Raw genomic sequence first — 5,773 nt, 5'->3', positions numbered from 1 at the left:
GCCCGATATTACAACTCCAAGGTCCGACCGAAGCTTTTCAGAATCGGAGATCTGGTGCTAAGGCGAGCTAAAGCATCTCAACCTGCGGAAGGTGGGAAGCTAGCGCCAAATTGGAAAGGCCCATATAAGGTTCGCTGGGTAAACCGACCTGGCTCCTACCAGTTGGAGGCCCTAGATGGTCGAGAAATTCTAAGGAGCTGGAATTCCGCTAACCTGCGGATGTATTACCAGTAGAATGACGATGCCAGAAAGACAGTTCAAAAATGTATAACACTTTGCATTTCAATAATTTCTGGTTACAACGGCGTGCTCGTGTGATTACAAGGAATTTCCAGAGGGGAATTAGGGTGTAAAGAAAGTAAAGAAGAGGTGGAGACTCCGAGGAGCTGAAGATCTGGGATCCCGAAACCTCCATCTGAAGCGGTTGCAATCCCGTCGGAAGTGGGTGCTTCCAACCGGAGGCGCCATCGGCGTCTCACGAAAGAGACGAAGAGCCGGCGCGGATGAAGAAGAAGTGGACGAAGGAGAAGTCCACACTGCCTCCAACCAGAGGCGCCATCCACGCCCCACGAAGAGGACGAGGAGCCGCCGCAGACGAAGCTCCCGCTGCCTCCAGGGGAACGCCACCTCCAAGGGATATTCCGGTCCTCCCCAGTGTTAGGGGAGAGAAGGAATACAAGGGGGAAGAGCATATGGAGGCGCGGTCCCGGATCAAGCACCTGGTGCGGAGCTCAATCGGGAGGCCGAACTTCAAGGAGGGGAGACGTGATCCCGGATGAAACGCCTAGAGCGGAGTTCCGCCGGGGAGAACCTCCTTGTTGATCCCAGATGAAACGGCTAGTTGGCGGAAGTCGTGAAGGGCGCGCCTCCCGTTCCTTCGGCAGGGGTCTCTCAACCATGCGCCGGAGAGGAGGCCCACGATCCATGGCAACCTGAACAGCTCCGGCTTGGCAGGCTCCATCGCACCTGCACCTATATTTATAGCCAAACTGCGGCCCCCCGGTCGTTCCGATACGGGTGGCTCCAATAAATGCGGGCGCATTGAATCCGGAGCCGATCCGGCTCTCAAGGCGTATCTTCCCGCGATTTCCTAAGCGTCATTCTCCTTAATCGCATTTTTTGTGCAGGACACTCCGGGTGGCCTGTACCCCTAGGTCCACGTATCTCCGCTCGCGCCCCAGGCCGCATCCGCCTCGAAGAACGCGCGTATCGCGGCCGCTTAACTGACACTCCTCGCAAGCAGCAACTGGCGATCCGATTTCCCAGGTAACCCCTTAATTAGCACTTAATGCCCATCTGGTGTTCCCCAGGCGACCCTTGGAGAGGAGGAGAAATACAATCGCAGCTGGCCATGGAGAAATCCCGTCGGGCGGCAAGCGACGGGCGCACGACCAGCGAGCGGAATTTCCCGAGGCTCGGCCCTTGGATGCCAGGCTAACCCGATGATCATCCCGGGAGCAGACTAGCCTGAAGCCCCGACCGGTCGCCTCGGCTTGCGCCAGCCTTGGCCGACCAACGAGCGGAATTTCCCGAGGCTCGGCCCTTGGATGCCAGGCTAACCCGATGATCATCCCGGGAGCAGACTAGCCTGAAGCCCCGACCGGTCGCCTCGGCTTGCGCCAGCCTTGGCCGACCAACGAGCGGAATTTCCCGAGGCTCGGCCCTTGGATGCCAGGCTAACCCGATGATCATCCCGGGAGCAGACTAGCCTGAAGCCCCGACCGGTCGCCTCGGCTTGCGCCAGCCTTGGCCGACCAACGAGCGGAATTTCCCGAGGCTCGGCCCTTGGATGCCAGGCTAACCCGATGATCATCCCGGGAGCAGATTAGCCTGAAGCCCCGACCGGTCGTCTCGGCTTGAGCCAGCCTTGGCCGACCAACGAGCAAAATTTCCTGAGGCCTAACCCTCGGATGCCTGGCTTAGCGCCGGAAGAATTTCCTGAGGCCTAACCCTCGGATGCCTGGCTTAGCGCCGGAAGAATTTCCTGAGGCCTGACCCTCGGATGCCTGGCTTAGCGCCGGAAGAATTTCCTGAGGCCTAACCCTCGGATGCCTGGCTTAGCGCCGGAAGAATTTCCTGAGGCCTGACCCTCGGATGCCTGGCTTAGCGCCGGAAGAATTTCCTGAGGCCTCACCCTCGGATGCCTAGCTTAGCGCCGGAAGAATTTTCTGAGGCCTAACCCTCGGATGCCTGGCTTAGCGCCGGAAGAATTTCCTGAGGCCTAACCCTCGGATGCCTGGCTTAGCGCCGGAAGAATTTCCTGAGGCCTAACCCTCGGATGCCTGGCTTAGCGCCGGAAGAATTTCCTGAGGCCTAACCCTCGGATGCCTGGCTTAGCACCGGAAGAATTTCCTGAGGCCTAACCCTCGGATGCCTGGCTTAGCGCCGGAAGAATTTTCTGAGGCCTAACCCTCGGATGCCTGGCTTAGCGCCGGAGGAATTTCCTGAGGCCTAACCCTCGGATGCCTGGCTTAGCGCCGGAAGAATTTCCTGAGGCCTAACCCTCGGATGCCTGGCCTAGCGCCAGAAGAATTTCAAGAGTCGGGAGTCAGCGAGACGCTACCAAGAGTTAAAAAGAAGAAGGACGAAAGTGAAATGAAGAAACTCTATTTGCATTAACTTTCATTGTTTCAGGGCTGAGACCCATACAACTTGGCAAAACGCCAACACACAAAGAAAAGAACAAAATACAGAAGGTCAGCTTGGAGGAACCCCCGGGTCGAGAACGTCGGGCACGTCCGTAGGGGGTAGGGAGGCGGTTGGAGAAGCAGCAGGCAATGGCGCCGGAGGGGAGTCGAGAAGGGAGATCCCACTCAGGTCAATTTCGGGGTACTTAGCCGACACCCTTGCCAGGCCTTCCTCGAAGCCTAAGACAAAGGAGTCGGACCCGCGTCCGACATATCACGGACGAACTCGTCGGACTGACGATAGGCCTGTACCGCCTCCGACATATCACGGGTGAACTCGGCGGACTGACGATAAGCCTGTACCGCCTGACGCCCGATCTCCGCACTCTTCTCGGCCAGCGTCGCCTCTGCTCGCTCCATAATCTGAGCTTTTGCCTCCAAGACCTTCGCCACAATCCGGTCATCCGCCTCGGAGGAGACCCTCAGCAGATCAGCCTGGGCCTCCTTGTGCTTCGCCTCGGCAGCGATGCGAGCAGCCTCAGCCTCCTCCAGGCGCGAATGAAGCTCCTGGTCGCTCGCGCGGGACTTCTCCAAAGCCGACTCCAATTCGCCCAGCTTGGCTTCAAGAGACCGGGTCCGGTTGCGGGCGTTGTCGGCTGACCGCTGGGCCTTCTCCCACCTCTCCCGGTAGTCGGCAGCCTTCCGGGACTGCTTCTCGGCCCGCTCCTCCGCCTTCTTGATCTCGCCCTCGAGACCTGAGGCAACCTTGAGTTGCTCCCGAGCCTCCAACAGTTGCTTCTCGAGGGTGGCGAAGCCGAGTGCCCGCTCTTCGGCTACCTGGAGCCTCGTCTCGAGGTCCCTGGTCGTCCTCCCCGCCGCAGCCTGACCTCCCTCTTCTGTCGCCTTCAGTTGGCTCTCGGCCCTCGCCAGAAGCCTCGCCTGTTCCTCGTAGCACTCCTCCAGGCGGATCATGTACTGGGCGAGCTAAGAGATAGAAAAAACGAGGGCGTCAGGCGGGGATCAACAGAGCCTATAAATGATGAAAGCGACCGAAAGAACACTCACCGACATGAGACAGACGCAGCTGGCAGCCCCAACGTCAGGGACCCTCATCTCCCGGACCTGCCTGCGGTCCTTCTCCAGCAGTACCGTCTCGATGAGGTTTCGGGCGCCGGCGAAAGTGAAGGCCGACCCCGACTTCTCCCCGGAGTCGGACGGTGGTTCCGCAGCCTTACCCTTACCCATCGCTTGGGGAAGAGTCATGCTGACCACGCTCGGGGCGGGGGCCGCCCCTGGAATTGACAGGGTCCTGCTCGGCCGGGGCCTCGGCGCGTCCCTCCTCGTATCATCCGGAGCCGACCGAGTCGAAGGCTGGGCTGGGGACCGATCACGTCCGACCCGTCCATCTTGGGCGCGCCCGGGTGATGCCTCCGGAGAAACGGTAGTCTCGGCATCGGAGGGCTGATACAGCGTCAACTCCCGGTCCGCGCCCGCGGCGTCCCACTGATCGGTGGGTCCGGACCCATCTGTCGGCGTCGGAGTCGCCTGCCGGCGGGACTTCTTCGCCGGTGGAGCCCCGCTCGGAGGAGCTCGTTTCTTCCTCCGGACTGCTTCCAGTAGGGATGTCCTACCAACAGCCGTTGTCTTGTCCGACCGCATGACGTCGTCGATCTCTGCAAAAAGGACGAGGTGGTCGGAGGTTGAGAAACTGAAGGAAAGAACGAAACGAAAGAGGAGAAAAGAGCTAAAAAAGAAATGGTGGCGGGCTCACGGTCAGTGGGGACCGAGCTCAGACCGACGTTCACCAAGGTATCCTCGGAAATAAGGCGACACATCGGGGGGAGCCGACCCTCGGCAACCAACTCCTTCAAGACGGCGACGCCATCGGATTCCTCCCTCGACAACCTCGATAGGCCAATCGGGGACTTCATCGGCGTCTCCCAGGTTGCCCTGATTCCCCAAGAGGGATCTGCGTCAACGAAAAAGAAGCGCTCCTTCCAGCCGTGAATGGAGGTGGGAGCCTCCTTGACGAGGCCGCACCCTCGCCGCGCCGCAAAGCACCACCACCCTTTATCCTGGGGGTGGCCACTCAGGCCGTAGCATTCCCAAAAGACATTCAGGGTGGCGGGAACCTCGTGCATGCGGCAGAGAACCTGAAAGGCTGTCAGGGCGCGCCATGAGTTCGGCACCAGCTGCGTCGGCGCCACTCTTAAACCCCGAAGCACCTGAACGACTAAGTCCGAGGGGGGAAAGCGGAACCCGGCCTGAAGAATGCCCTCATTGATGGCAACCTTCCCTGGAGGAGGATGGGACATCCTCTCCTCAGGCCCCGGGAGTGTAACATTGCAGGCCTCGGGAAGGTGGTATCGAGCCACGAACCTATCTAGGTCTTCGGCGGCCAACTCCGACTTAATGCGGTCTGCTCTCACTTCGCCCATCCCTAATGGCCAGTGAATCTACGGTCAGGACAGGGTCGAAAAGGGGGAAAAGACCGGAACGACTGGAGTACACTAATACAAAAGGAGAGTATGGAGAGCCCTAAACTAAAGAATGGAGCAACTCACCGAAAGAGAAGGAAGAACAGCTCCGAGAGCGTCAAAGGAGGAGCAAGCGAACAGTCCGACGGCGATGACGGCAGCGCAAAGGAGAAACTCGAAGATGTCTGTAAAGAGAAAGGCGGACGGAGGAGGACCCCCGGTTAAATAGGCGGAAAGGTGGGTGACGCCCCGGTGACGCCAGAGGACGCCTGGCTGCCGAAGGGTCGCTCGCGCCCCAAAGGCGAATCGACGCCATTAAGGAAGGATGTCCGCCGAAATCCTCAGACTGCCAGGTCAGCAACAACCGCCATACGCCATAAAGAAGACGGGGAGCTCGAAGCGCGCGCGCCTCTCCGAGGGATGGCGGCAATCTCGAAGCATCACTTCCTTCACCCGTTCCCCTTCTGGTTCCAGGCTCGGAAGTGGGGGGCTACTGTTACGGGGGAACTCAGCCACCATGCCCCACGTGACCGACACGCGCGCCCAAGAAGACTACAGCTGCCCCTTGATCCAGTAACCCGACCCCGAGTCGGATATCTTCGGCTTCGCAGCCCGACCCCGAGTCGGCTGCCCCTTGATCCAGCAATCCGACCCCGAGTCGGATATCTT

This window comes from Phoenix dactylifera, chromosome 14, assembly GCF_051530095.1.
Source record: "Phoenix dactylifera cultivar Ajwa chromosome 14, Ajwa_hap1_PhDact_Kaust_v1.1, whole genome shotgun sequence".
Lineage (NCBI taxonomy): Eukaryota > Viridiplantae > Streptophyta > Magnoliopsida > Arecales > Arecaceae > Phoenix > Phoenix dactylifera.
This window is presented reverse-complemented; position numbering follows the sequence as displayed.